Raw genomic sequence first — 14,996 nt, forward strand, 5'->3', positions numbered from 1 at the left:
AAGATTGTCTTCCTCTCTAAATTTGTCATATGGCACATTATGCGGGGGCATGCAAATAGTGTGAAAAGGGGAATAAATAACAGTGCTGAGCCCTCCAAATATTTATTTTGGGTAAGAAGAAGAACTTAGGCTTCAGAAAATTAACAGATTATACAAGTCAGCTATCAAAAAAGTGAAGAAAAGATACTATTCAGACAGAATTCAAAAAGCTAAATGTGCAAATAAAGAATTCCATAAATTCTCAATGAATTTCGTGAACCAAATTGCCTAGAAGGAGCTCATCCAGTTACTCCAGATTTCACAGACAAACTGGCAAATCATTACACGGACAAGGCAGACACGGACTCATACTTAAAACAGAGACAAAGCATCCCCAATAACCCTTTTACAAAAAGACAATCCAAGAATACTCTAACCCAGCCTCCCTGTTGCTTCTAACACATTTCACATGATGAATTTATGGACCTCTTAAAGCAAGCAGACCTGCGGCAGCCCTTCTGACCCGTATCCAGCACAAACCTTCAAGACTATTCTTCTAACAACCTCAGCTGCCATTCCGGTAAGGAGAATCATCATCAACTCTTTAACTACCGGAAAATTTCCAGAAGACCTCAAAAAGTCATACATACACCCATTACTGAAGAAAAAAAACTTGGAGCCGCTGAACCCTGACAACTGCAGACCGAGTACAAATGGACCTTTCCTGGGAAAACTGATAGAAAGATCAGCATACGTCCAGATGTCACAATTCATTGAAGAGAATGCCATATTTTCAGACTTCCAAACGGGATTTGGTCCAGGAAGAGGCACAGAATCTGCACTCCTTGCTATCTGGGATGACATGATGAACACAGTTGACTGCACTACTTCTCCTGCACCTCTCGACTGCCTTTGACACAGTTGACCTTGACACTCTGATACAAAGTCTCTACGAAGCCGGCATAGAGGGGACTTCTCTAGACTGGATCGCATCTTACCTTTGCAACAGAACTAATGTCATCCATACCCCCCTTTGTCGTCGAAACCATCTTCACAAAAGAAGGGGTCCCTCAAGGCTCTATTATCTCACCCATGCTTTTCAACATCTACATGAAGTAATTACCGACCTGATCAATCAATTTCACCTCACGTGCTATAACTGTACAGATGACACACAAATACTCCTTCAACTAGAATGCCCCAAATGCATTGGAAACTCGCTAATTTTCAGTTGTCTCAGAGCTGTGAATCAATGGATGACGTGGAGCCATCTCAAATTGAATGCTTCCAAACAGAAATACTCACATGTGGTGATTGGAAACATTATGACCTGCTCGCCGCATGGCCTGATGATCTGGGAACACCACCTAAAGTATAGAAAGAAGTAAGAAACCTCAGTATGACCATGGACTCCAAGCTGTCGATGAATGCCCAGGTGGACAGACTAGCAAGATGAAGCTTTGTTACTATAAAAACTCTGCAACCAATCTTCCCCCATTTGGGATTTCCACACAAAGTCCAGGCTACCATCTCCATTGTTCTATCCAAACTCGATTACGGCAATAGCCTCTACCATGTATCACCTTTAACAACCATGAAAAGACTACAACAAATTCAGAACTTGGCTGCCAGACTACTTATACATATAAAACTGCAAGACCACATCTCACCTGCCTTGAAAGCCCCGCATTGGTTACCGGTTGCCAGAAGATCCACGTTCAAGCTGCTTTGTATCACCCACAAAGCAATACCTGGAACAGGGCAACTCTTCATCAGGAGTAAAATCACCAAACACATTCAACAAAGGAACATCCGCTCTAGAGTGGCACCTCGCCTCAAAATCTCAAGATACAGGAAAAACAAACATGGGTGGCACATCATTCTCTGTTCAAGTAGCCAAACTATGGAACTCTGTACCCTCCAACATAAGAGCCGCAGATAACCATCTTATCTTCAGAAAACTACTCAAGAATTGGCTCTTCCTCACATAACCACCATATGCAAACAGAAATATACAGCTTATCTCTCTGTATATAAGCATTTATTTGTACTATAGATATGTACCTATATATGTGCATTGCTTTGTATAAATGTGTAGAATAATTAGGTTTAAAAAATATAGATATACGTTAGTTCTGCTTAACACATGTACATTACTAATGATAGTTACACTATTCTGTTTTTGACATGTATATAAGTGACTGAATAAATAAATAAACATTTTATCATAACACTTGCTTCACTATTGATTTACAAAAAAATTAATTGAATAAATAAATACAATTATTTTAAAGTACAACAACACTTGAAAGCTGGAGTTTATTTAATGCATCTTTAATCTACATATACTACCTTCCTTTATGCATCTATATACCTTCCATGTACTTATGGATCTATATATTTATTACTTTTCTTCTAAGTCAGCATATCCAATGCACTACCCTATTATTTTTCACCCTATACCTCTATCAATATATCCTCTACCTCCACTCTCTCATTCATCCCGAACCCCATACCACTACTATGATCCCCAAAATAACCCTTTCTAGACTCTTCCCTACTCTACCCCTCCTTGCATCATCTCATAACTCTTTTACTATTCCGATCCCTTCCAAAAAACCTTTCTAAACCCTTCCCTCTGACCTTTCCCCCTCCACCTCCCTTTTACACATCCCAAGCCTCCTTCTACTGCTAGGAGCTCCAAAATAAACAAACACAAATAATAATATTTCTAAATCCTTCCATCTTCTATCCCTCCACTATCCTTCTCAATCCAAATAATTGAGTAATATCCACCACTCAAATTACTTTTATTTTTCACTATACTAATTCACCACTAATCCTTAATGGGTTATGGAGGATTATGAGATTGCCGATCCACGGAGCAAGTTGCACAGCAAATGCCCAAGTGGCATGTTCGTAAGAGATTGCAATAGCACATTTTTATATATTGATTGATTGTCTCAACATTACATAGACGAACCTGCCACTTGGGCATTTGCTGTGCGAATTGCTCCGTGGATCGGCAATCTAATAATTCTTTTATTTCCATTATCAATCACCTTTTCACTTCATATTGAAGTCCAAGTTTAATTCAAACAACGCATTTCGGCAACAGCCTTGATCAGCTGATAAAGTGCACAATACAAACAGTCACTCATAAAGTTTTGCCACGACCCGCAGTAAACAGAAATAAACATAGGACTATGTCCTCGATCTACCCAACAAACGTGGCAGCCATATTGGACTGGTGAAATATGTTTGCAATATAGTACATCACAAAGCAGTAGCCCTTAACAGGAATACACGCCTAGTGCTCGGTGCACAATGTATAAGTAAAAATCATAAATGATGACAAGTAACAACCCCGGCTTAACGAATGTAGAGTCAATACTCCAATTGCCTAATATAGCAATCACAGTGTAATGTATTAAATGTAGGTGCCAAGGCTCTAGATACAATTGAATGGCCTAAATGCCGGAAAAATATATCACTAACAAGCAGAAGTGCACAGTATTGGGGCGGGTGCCCCATCACATATAGGATGATATACCATGAAGGGCTGAAAAGGCTATGCACAAGTGCGTGTGCCTAACACAGTATGAATGCTGTACCCGAATTACAAATAACACTGCGTCTAAGGCACCCAGGAACAACAGAACAGTATAGTAACAGGCAAGTGCCCAAACCCAATGGGCGGCAAATTCAAGGCAATAAAACAAGTGGATCGTGCACCTACCAGTGACCTGCTGGTGAATAATTACTAAAAAAATACGATTTGACTGATGTGCAATCAAATCGGAAAAAAAGGGTAGGATGCCCGTGCAGGTGAGTACATGTGAAAGGGCCCCTTCCTTTTCTCCAGTAGAGGAAACATAAACAGAAAAAAGGGGTCCTGGAACATCTAAGAATCATTACCAGCAATGTCCCTAAATACCCCGCTGCACATCATTTCAATGAAAAACATTTTTCCAATGTTTCTGATTTAAGTTATCTGATCCTCCAGCACATCCCCAAGAATCCCAGAGGTGGAGATAGGGTACTCACTCTCAGACAGCAGGAATCCAGGTATATCATGGATTTCCAAACTAAGAGTTAAGAGTTAAGGGAAGGGTCGTAAGCATTCCTCAGTGTTCTGTCCTAATAGGCAGTTGCATTTGTACAGAAAAGGCTTTGTTGGTAACTTACTGCTTTTAATAATTTTGTTTTTTACGCATCTCTGCTTTCAACCCATTTCGGGTGTGCTTTAGATATTGTAAGTTTAATTATTTTCATGGATATGAAGTGATAGCAATGTGATGCTGTTACATGATTTTAACCATTTTTTTCTGTTTATGTTTCCTCTACAGGAGAAAAGGAAGGAGTGCACTTCTGGCTGTAAGTGATATCTTTTTCCGGCATTTAGGCCATTCAATTGTATCTAGAGCCTTGGCACCTACATTTAATACAGTACACTGTGATTGCTATATTAGGCAATTGGAGTATTGACTCTACATTTGTAAGCCAGGGTTGTTATTTGTCATCATTTGCGATTTTTACTTTTTACATTGTGCACTCGCACACTAGGCATGTGTTCCTTTTAAAGGCTACTGCTTTGTGATGTACTATATTGCAAATGGATTTCACCAGTCCAATATGGCTGCCAAGTTTGTTGGGTGGATCCAGTACATAGTCCTATGTTTACTTCTGTTTACTGCAGGTCGTGGCAAAACTTATTAGTGATTGTTTGTATTGTGCACTTTATCACGTGATCAAGGCTGTTGCCGAAACGCGTTGTGTGAATTAAACTTGGTCTTCAATATTGGTGCTTATATATATATATATTACCTACTAGTTATAGTTAGGACCTAGTTTCCATAGGAAAAGCATTTTTTGATTTGACTATAACTTTGGCGTCGTTTGACCAATCTGCATGAAATGTTGTCCAAAAAGTGTCACAGTGGATACTATTGATTGGTAAAGTTTGGGGGTGATCCGTGCAGTGGGGACCGAGAATTTGGAGCATGAAATAAGGTTGCGTTTGTTATGTTAATTCCCATAGGAACCTTTAGCCACCACTAAAGCCCAAACTGCTGAATAGACTCACACCAAATTTGGCAGGGAGGTAGGTGTCAGTGTAATTTGTGTAAATCCGTTCAATAGTTTTGAGAAATTTAAGTTTAGAATTATAGTGATATCTCTGCCCACGCAGCATTCCAGAACAAAGACGAGCTCGTGCAGGGAAACGCACTGCTCTGATTGGCTGACAACACTTCAACAGGAAGTGTTGTCAGCCATCCTGGGACTCGGCTTAAAGTTGAGTCCCGGAAAAAAAGTAAAAAATAAAGAAAAGGGGGAAGGGTAGGAATACCCTGACCCCAAGATATGTTAAGGGACCCATGGGTATCACACCACGTTTTAAAAGCATTTTGTTTTTATTTTGCCATGGATTTGTGGTGAATTGCGAATCTGTGGCAAAATTAAAACAAAAAAGACGGGCAGTCTCCTGCATGCATGAGGAGGGGGGCTCATTAGAAGCCCCGGGGACCTCCACCTCCCCGGGGCTGTAGCAATGAAAATACGGGTCCCACATGGCCCCACATCTCCGGGGACAACCTCCTCCCTGGGGCACCCTGTACTTTTTTTTAAGTGCCTCCTCACTGCCCTTGGGACCGCCACCTCCCCAGGGCCCTTTTAATTACAAATGCGGGGGGGGGGCACTCGCCCCCCCCACTGCCCCGGGGAATGCCACCTCCCTGGGGGTATCTGCAATATGGTAGGGAGGCCTTGCGGTCCCCCTAGAGGTGCCTTGCATGTCCCTGGTGACCGCCACCCCCCAGGAATGGCTCCAGGAATGTCCCGGGTGCCCACCCCTGGAACATTGCAGTTTGCTGTGGCATGGCGGGGGCACCGCTCCCACCATACCCTAGCAAACTCTGGTCCACTTCCATGAAGAAGAGCAGAATTGCTTTTGGGAAGAGGGAGCTGCATGTTTGCAGCTCCCTCTGTCCTAAGGCAATGTCTGCTCCTGCAGAAGGTGGGGAGCCAGCAGGGACCGTGGGGGCCTTGAGGCTTCCTCTGCAGTTCCTAACAACCTGGCAATACCCCCAGGGATGGGGTCCCCGGTGCAATATCGGCCCACGGAGGCGCTGGTCCCCCCTTCCCTTTAAAAAAATAAAATGATGAAAGCCTGGCCACAGGAGATGGGGTCCCCCCCGGGCCGAAATCGACCCGAGGGCTGCTTGGCTCCCCACCCATTTGAAAAAAAAATGCTTTCAAAAAAAGGATCAGGCCCTGAGAATGGGGTCCTCGGGGCCCAAAATGGTCCAAGGAAAAAAGGCCATGCATCCCCCTTCCAAAAAATGTAAAACTGAAAATTCCATAACTCGCGGGAGTCTCCGCCCCCTTTTCCACTGTTCTGTAAATGCTCTTCTTGGCATGCTCCTGGTTGGGGGATGAAGGCCCCTTGACTGCTGATGGTCCTTAGGGGCCAAGAAGATTTCCTGTAACCTTCAGTAAGCTCCACACATTGGGACTGCTGAGAGGTGGTCAGAGGCTATGCTCCTTTCTTCACCACTCTGCAAACGTGCCTCACAGTGCACTGCTGGTGAGGGGATGAGGTCTCCTTGCCTCCTGAGGGCCTCAGGAATAAAGTGGAGTTCTTCCCCCTAGCAGCAGTGAGCCCAGAGGCGTGTTTGCAGAGTAGTAGAGAAAGGGGGCGTGGTCTCTGGCCACCTCTCAGAAATCCAGCTGTGTGTGCCACACTGGAGGGAACAGGAGGGCTAGTTGTCCATCAAGGACCCTCAAGAGCCAAAGGGACTTCATCCCCAAAATAGTAGTGCACCAGGAGGTGCGTTTGCAAAGTGAAGGAGAAAGAAGATGTAGCCACCAAAAACCTCTCAGCAAACCAACTGTATGGGGCTTGATGGTGGTAACTGGCAGAGTATTTGTCCCCCAAGGACCCTCAAGAGCCAAGGTGACTTCATCCCCTAACTAGTCTTGCCCCAGGAGGCGCGTTTTCAGTGTGGTGGAGAAAGGGAGTGTAGCCACCAAAAACCTTTCAGCAAACTCTCTGTGTGGGACTTGCTGGAGGCAACAGAAGGGGTAGTTGTTCCCCAAGTACCCTGAATAGCCAAGGGGACTTCATCCATCTACTATTAGTGCATCATGAGGCATGTTTACAGACTGGTGGAGAAAGGGGGCTTGGCCTCCTACAATGTCTCAGCAATCCCACTGTGTGGTACTTACTGGAGGTACAGGAGGGGTAGTTGGGCCCCAAGGACATCCTTTCAGGCCAACTACCTCTCCTGTTACCTTAACCCCTTCCATGCTGGTGACGAACCCCAGCCGTCACGCTCTGCGGCGCTCGTGTGCTGATGACGGCTGGGGTTCGTCACGGCCCCGCCCTGTTCTTTTGTTTACCGCACAGCGGCGGAAACGGCCCAGCATGGAAGGGGTTAAGTAAGGCCCACACAGTGGGATTAGTAAGAACTGTTTGGAGGACACGTCCTCTTTCTCTACTTCTTTGTAAACACTGCTCGTGGTGCACTACTGATTGGGGAATGCAGTCCACTTTACTACTGAGGGACCTTGGGGGCCAAGAAGCCCCTCTGGTACTTCTTGTAAGTCGTCACAGTGGGATTCCTAAGAGCTGGTTCAAGGCCAGCCCCCTTTTTAACCACTCTGCAAATGCGATAAATAATTTAAAAAACATAGAAATTCCCTGTCTCGCACCCCCTACATTGCACTGCATATGACCTCACTTATTACATTGCTCATGGCATGGTCAAGGACATCACTGATGATAGCACTGTAGACATCTCAAATGACATCACTGATTACATCATCCAGTGACTGTGAATGTTTTTAAAATGTTTATCAGTGTTAAATCTATATACCAAGGTGCATTGGTAAATCATTGGGTGTATTAGTGCCTGTATGGATGATTCAGTGGGTGCATGACTGACTGTATAAGTGAGTGATTAGGTGTTTCAGTGACTGTATGGGTGAGTGACTGGTTGTGTGAATGCCTGTATTAGTTTGTCTGTTGGTGTCTAGATGGCTTTATGGGTATGTGAATGGGTATGTGATTGGTTGTCTAAGTACCTGTACAGTTGTCTGAGTGTCTGTGTGGATGGGTGAGGGGGTGTGTGACTGCCTGTATGGATGATTTAGTGAGTGAGTCAGTAGCTGTATGGGTTAGCGAGTGCATATGTGAGGGGCTGTATGGGTGATTGAGTGTGTGTATGGCTGAATAAGTGGATATGTCTGTGGTTTATGGGTAAGTAACTGGGCATGTGAAAGGCAGTATAGGTGAGTGATGGGGTATACGAGTGATTGTATGGGTGAGTGAGTGAATGGGAGAGTAGCTGTATGGTTGAGTGTGAGCTTGTTTCAGTGGCTGTATAGGTGAGTGAGAATGTATTAGTATCTATATGAGTAAGTGAGAAGATGGGTGTGTATCTTTGTAGTTGAGTAAGTGGCTGTGTGATTGACTGAATGGGTAAATGACTAGGTATGCGAGTAACTCTATGGGTGACTGACTCAGTATGTGAGTGGCTTTATGGGTATATGCCTGCATGGGTTAGATACTGTACTAGTGAGTGAGTGGGTGTGGGAGTGGCTATATTGGTGAATTAGTGGATTGTTGTAGATCTATGAATCAGTAAGTGGATATGTAAGTACAGGTATGGGTCTGTGAACAAGTTTGTGAATGGTTGTGTGGTAGAGGGAGTGGGTGTATGAAAGGTCATATGGGGTGTAAGTGGGTGTGTCAGAGATTATGTGGATGATGTCATCAGTGATGCCATTCACCATGCCATGAGTGATGTAATATGTAAGGTCATACGCAGTGCATTGTTGGAGGACACAAGTTAAAGTTAGCTCAGCTAACTGTAACTGCTGAATTTCACTGGATGTGTATGACTGAAACCTGAGCCTTACTGTAACATCCCAGTAACCTTTTTTTCCCAGTGAATTTCAAAGTTTTTCTAATTCCATTTCTGAACTATAACGTTTCTGTAACTTTTTTTTTCTTAGAGTATTTCTAATTTTTTTTTAACGCTAATTTCTAACTATAATGTCCGTGCAACCTTTGTTTTTTTCAGAGAATTTCTATGGTTTTTTAAGCAGTGGTTTCTTAAATGGCTGTAGGTCCCTCATAATACACCCAGATTTACCTATTGCAAACATATTTACACCACTGGAGGGAATGAGCTTACTACATAGTAGCGAGGATGGAGGTGGAGGCGCAGCAGGAAAAGTAGAGGGGCTGTAGAGGTCCCCGCAGCCTTTTCTATTGGATCAGGCGATTAACAGTGCTGTAACTAACCCACCAGGCTGTGGAGCAGTACAGGAGATATTCAGCTAGCTATCACAAGAGATCAAGGAATGCTTCTCAACCTTTCAGCAAATCAAAAAGACATACAGGCTACATGCCTGATTTGGTGTATAAAATGTTGAGTCTGGCCCAGAGTACACATGAACTAGAAAGTAAGGTTCAGGAGCTAAGTTTAACTGTGAGTAGGAACACACGAGAAGTTGCTTTATTGTGGCACAGGGAAAAGGAACTGACAGAGAAACTGGGGAGAATGGAGAATAATTCTAGAAGGAACAACATTAGGATTCCGAACATTAAGAAAGGAGTGGAGGGGGCTGATGTCAAGTTGATTGCAGTGGATCTCTTGACAAAGGCCTTTCCTCAGGTGATCTCAGCTATAGACCTAGAAGTAGCAATTCTCAGAGTACATTGTGATCCTTTTAAGTTACATTCAGGGCATAAAAGGCCTAGGTAGATACTAGTTAATTTCCATTCATACAAAGCTAAAGAGAAAATGATGGCTGCAAAATCAGATCTGACATTTCTCGCACCACTGAAGATAGACAGTGGGAGCTCGGCAACCACATGGAGGTCCTTAGAAAAATCAGAGCAGTGGTGCAGCTAAGGTTCCCAACAATCCTGAAGGTTATGTGGCCAAATAAAATGCACAATTTTCTGGTCCCAAAAAATATGGGCAACTTCATAATCCAGAACATGTCAGGGGACAAATAGGTGAGGTATATACAAGTACTATCCCATGGAGAAACAGAGTATTTTAAATGATTCCTGTGGGTGTAAGTTCGAATTGACATAGTGTGTCAGTAGGTAGGATAGGGAGAAACAAATGTTCACATATGGACTAAATAGAGTCACAATCATGGGAGAGAAGTTGATAAAGGGTCATGGGGGAAAGAGATAACCTGCGGGGGATAAACCCTTTTCTATTTTTAGTTGGAATGTTAATGGGTTTTGGGATTGAAGAAAGCAGCGTTTGGTTCCCCAATATTTGAAAGAAAGCCTATCTCAAGTTATCTGTTACAGAAGACTCATCTATTGTGATTGGAGAGCATAATTTTGATCACAAAGTAGAGATGGATAGAAAAAGTAGTAGTTACTGCACGAAGGGGATAGCCATTTTAGTTGAGGCAAACTCTGGGGTGGAAGTGGGTGGAAGTGGTAGGATACAAGGTGGATGGGGGTGATGGATAGTAGGAGAGATTAACGTCTGGCAAATTTTGTATAACCTAGTTAGCTATTATGGTCCAAATATAGATGATGTCTAATTAATGATGGCTCTTTTTTCACTTTTGTTAAAAATTGAAGCCCCTGTTATTCTAGAAGGAGATTTTAATCTCTTACTAGATAACAACTAAGATAGGTATTCGGCTCGTATGCAAATTAGCTCTCCCAGGATGAGGGTTTATCTTTTATAGATGTTAGAAAATCTGAACCTTTGTGACGTGTGGTGTAGGATAAAGGGGAAATGTAGGAATTACTCCCTTTAAAGCAAGAAGAATGGTCATTACTCAAGGATTGATTACCTCTTTTTAAATGCAGAGGAGGTAGAAAGAGTTAAGGTGATGGCGTATCTCCCTAGTCATATATCTATTCACTCGGTGTTATTATTAAAGCTTAGATTGCCAGAAGATGGACTATAAGAAGATTATTTCTTCAATCACAAATAATGCATGGGATAGAGGAAGACTTGGCAGATTTCTTTAGATGGAATATAGCTTCAACCCCCATACATGTGACGTGGGTTGCCTTTAAGGCCTGGATAAGAGGGGCCCTAAAGAGCTCCTCAGTGTCCAGGTATCATTGATGCAAGAGGAGATAGCTACAGTAGAAACTTAACTGAAATCATATCATGTCTAGGGGGAGATTAGAAAGAGCCTTTAAGAAAAGGTGGAGGATTTGCAACTGAAATTTAAGTTGAAATTGGAGAAGAAGCTACAACAGTAGTGGAAGGCGAGCAAGTTAAGGAAATTCAAGCTGGGGGAGAGATGTGGAAAGCTGCGGTCATGGAAGACTTGGATGGATAGAACACACAACGATACAGTGTGGTGGAGGACTCAGAAGGGATAGAACGTGCATTCAATAAGTTCTTTTGGGACTTATATTGAGAAACAGTCAAGGTAGATGGGGAGGAGCAGGATAACTGGCTTTTAGGTAAGCAGCTACCAAGACTTACTTCCGAGCAGCAGCAATTCCTGAGTAGTGAAATAACAGGAAAATAAATCTTGACATCTGTTAAAAAACTTAACAGGGAGAAAGCAGCTGGGCCAGACGGGATCCTAAACTAGTTTTACATTCTGTTTTCAGAGGTAGTGATCTTGCTCTGGATTGAATTATTTAACGATGCGTAATTGAGGAGTTTCCCATTCCCCGTCTGAAACTAAACTCAGATAAAACAGAAGTCCTCATCTTAGGTACATCCCCCTCTGCATGGGACGACTCTTGGTGGCCGGAAGCCCTTGGAAAAGCACCCATCCCGACAGACCACGCACGGAACCTAGGCGTTATCCTGGATTCTTCACTCTCAATGAACAGACAAGTCAGCGCCGTATCCTCATCCTGCTTCAACATTCTCCGCATGCTCAAAAAAACATTTCGCTGGATCCCCACCGAAACCAGAAAAACAGTCACCCATGCTCTGGTCACGAGCCGACTGGACTACGGAAACACCCTCTACGCAGGTACTACCGCTAAACTCCAGAAGAAACTACAACGAATCCAAAACGCCTCAGCCAGGATCATATTAGACATCCCGCGCAACGAACACATCTCTGGCCACCTGAAAGACCTCCACTGGCTACCCGTCAATAAGAGGATCACTTTCCGACTGCTAACCCACGCACACAAATCACTCTACGACATCGGACCAGAATCCCTCAACTCACGACTGTCCTTCTACACCCCCTCCCGCCAACTACGTTCTTCCAGCCAAGCCCTCGCCACTGTACCTCGCATCAACAAGACCACCATGGGAGGCAGATCCTTCTCATACCTGGCTGCTAAAACATGGAACTCACTCCCCACTTACCTTCGCCTTACCCAGAACCACCTAGCATTCAGAAAGCAACTTAAAACGGGGATATTTGACAAGTAATCCTCCTCCCCTCCCCAAGCGCCTTGAGACCCTCTGGGTATGTAGTGCGCTATATAAATTCTTTGACTTGACTTGACTTGACTACCAAAGTCTTGGGAGGAGGCAGTTATCTCACTTATTTTAGAACCGGGCAAGAATCCCTTGCAGCTTCAGTAATATTGCCTGATATCACTGCTGAATAGTGATAACAACATTTTTACTAGCATTCTGGCTTCCTGTTTGTGCAAGGTAGGGGGGAGTATAATCAACAGAGACCAGAAGTTTCTTACCAGGGAGACAGATGAGAGACCTTACATACATCTTAAGAGGTTCAATAGCTCTTGCTATTATCGCGGGAGTCCCACTGTCAATATTAACTCTTAATGCGGCCAAAGCCTTTGATCGGGTCAACTGGAAATATCTGGCAAGCACAGTAAAGGGGTTTAGAATCGGGGATGAGTTATAGAATTTGTTGTGCTAGATTTATAGTGCGTCACATGCTCATGTATTAGCCAACAGTAGTCTTACATCTTCAGTCAAGATAAGTAGGGGGACTAGACAGGGTTGTCCCCTGTCCCCCATCCTCTTTGATTTATATATTGAACCCCTGCCACAAAGTCTGAGGTGGAACAGCGAAATAACGCCATACATAGTGGGAACCTTTCCCAGAAAGATAGCCTCATACTCTGATGATTTAATGTTTTATACCTCAAACATAGAACATGCTATACCATGCCTGATGGCAGAGGTGAAATATTTTGGGATGCTGTCTGGCTGTGAAATAAATGATAGTAAAACAGAGATAATGTTATGGATCAGGACAATCTGGCTATTGGGATGTGGAAAGAATTTAGGTATTTGGGGGTAACACTATTACATGTTCTAGAGGAGGTCTCAGTTGTGAATTTGAAGAAAGTTTCTAAAGAGGAAGATATGATTTTAAAGAAATGGCAGAATCTTCCCCTCACTCTGTACAGCTGAGTAAATCTGGTCAAGATGTCCATTCTAACTAAGTTTTCATATTTGTTTGACAACATACCATTAGAGTTCAATAAACATTCTCTTATGAGAATACAGGGGAGAATTACATCTTCCATTTGGGATAATAAGGGGATAATACACTCTTGGAAGAAGCTGAGAAGGAGGATAGGGAGTGGAGGACTAGGGCTCCCTGATTTTCAACTGTACTGTTTGGCTTATGAACAGAAGAATAGTAGAATGCTTATGTTCCACCCTGATAGCTCATTGGTGAGTCTTATTTATTGTGCTATGCAGAATCATTTGTCAGAGGTTTGCTTCATGTATAAGTTCGGGGCTCCCACATTTTTAAAGTATTGAAGTATTTGAAGGCCATGGTGAAAATGGGATAAAGGGTTTGGTCAATTTTGGGATATCCTATTATGGTAATTGGTCACCAGTGTGGGATTCACATGGAACTCCAGCTTGCTTATTGGACAGCCTGGCGAACCCCCTGAGGGACTCTGGAAAAATGTGCTAGCGGCAGATGATGGAAGGGGGTAAGGGCCTTTCTTGGGATTCTTGGAGGTAATTGACGGATGGAACGCTCTCCAGGTTTAAGTTTGATCAGATATCTGATTGGCTCTTAAATCAGGGGTGGTTGGATGCTGGAGTAAATTCTATGGAGAAGGAACTTCATTATCTAAAATCAAGAAAGAAGGAGGTATCATGCTGCTATGGATATCTGGTGGCAGCTGCAGAAGAAATCATGAGACCCCTTCACCTGGTCTGGGAAGGATGCTTGCAAGTGCAGAGTTGGAAGCGTCATGGCAAGTATCCATAAGCATGCTTTACTTTGTAATTAAATCTACTCCATTAAATAGAAACCACGTCTTCCCTCTACACAGAGTTTATTGGACCTTGGTGAAGCTGGCTAAGACACGAGGAGATGAGGTGTCCAAATGTAAGCAGTGCAGAGCTCGAGAGGTGGACGATATTCATATGTTTGCCAGCTGTCCTGTTCTGGAAAGATTCTGGAGGAATGTGGGTACGACAATCTCTGACATCCTGAGATTGGAAGTGGGGGTAAGACCCACTTTAATTATGTTTTGTACGGTACAGCAATGATTTGGGGACCTTTCAAAGCCTCAAGGCCAGCTGATATTTTATTTGATCCTTCTGTTAGGAGGAAGATATGTAAAGTGTGGTGCCAATCCCTACCCCCAACTTGGAGGTAGTGGTGGAACTTAGTGAGATATTTCAGGGAACAGGACAATAAGATTAATTGGAATAAGAGGAAGGTAGAGTGTGGGTCATTTGGGAATTTGTTGGAATCTGATGGAAGGCCATGATGTCCAAGGATTATACTTCTTGGACAGTTTTTGATGTATAATGCCGGATGGTCGAGTGCACAGACATTGACTGAAAATAGACTGCGATAAAAGCACGAGGGGCAGATGAGCTCAGGAGGGTGCTTGCTTATTCGAGGTGATATGAGCACAATAAAAAAACACCTTATTTACCACTGTAAAAGGAGACATTCCTTTTGGTCTATAGGTTCAACTAAAATCACTAAAAGTTTGGCTGAGAAAAATGATTTGAATATGGTAACATAATCATACCTGGCAAATGCTTTACGGAACAGAAAGTAATCCTTTAAACTTTGCTGAGAAG

Source organism: Lissotriton vulgaris, chromosome 6, assembly GCF_964263255.1.
Source record: "Lissotriton vulgaris chromosome 6, aLisVul1.2, whole genome shotgun sequence".
In the NCBI taxonomy this organism is placed as follows: Eukaryota; Metazoa; Chordata; class Amphibia; order Caudata; family Salamandridae; genus Lissotriton; species Lissotriton vulgaris.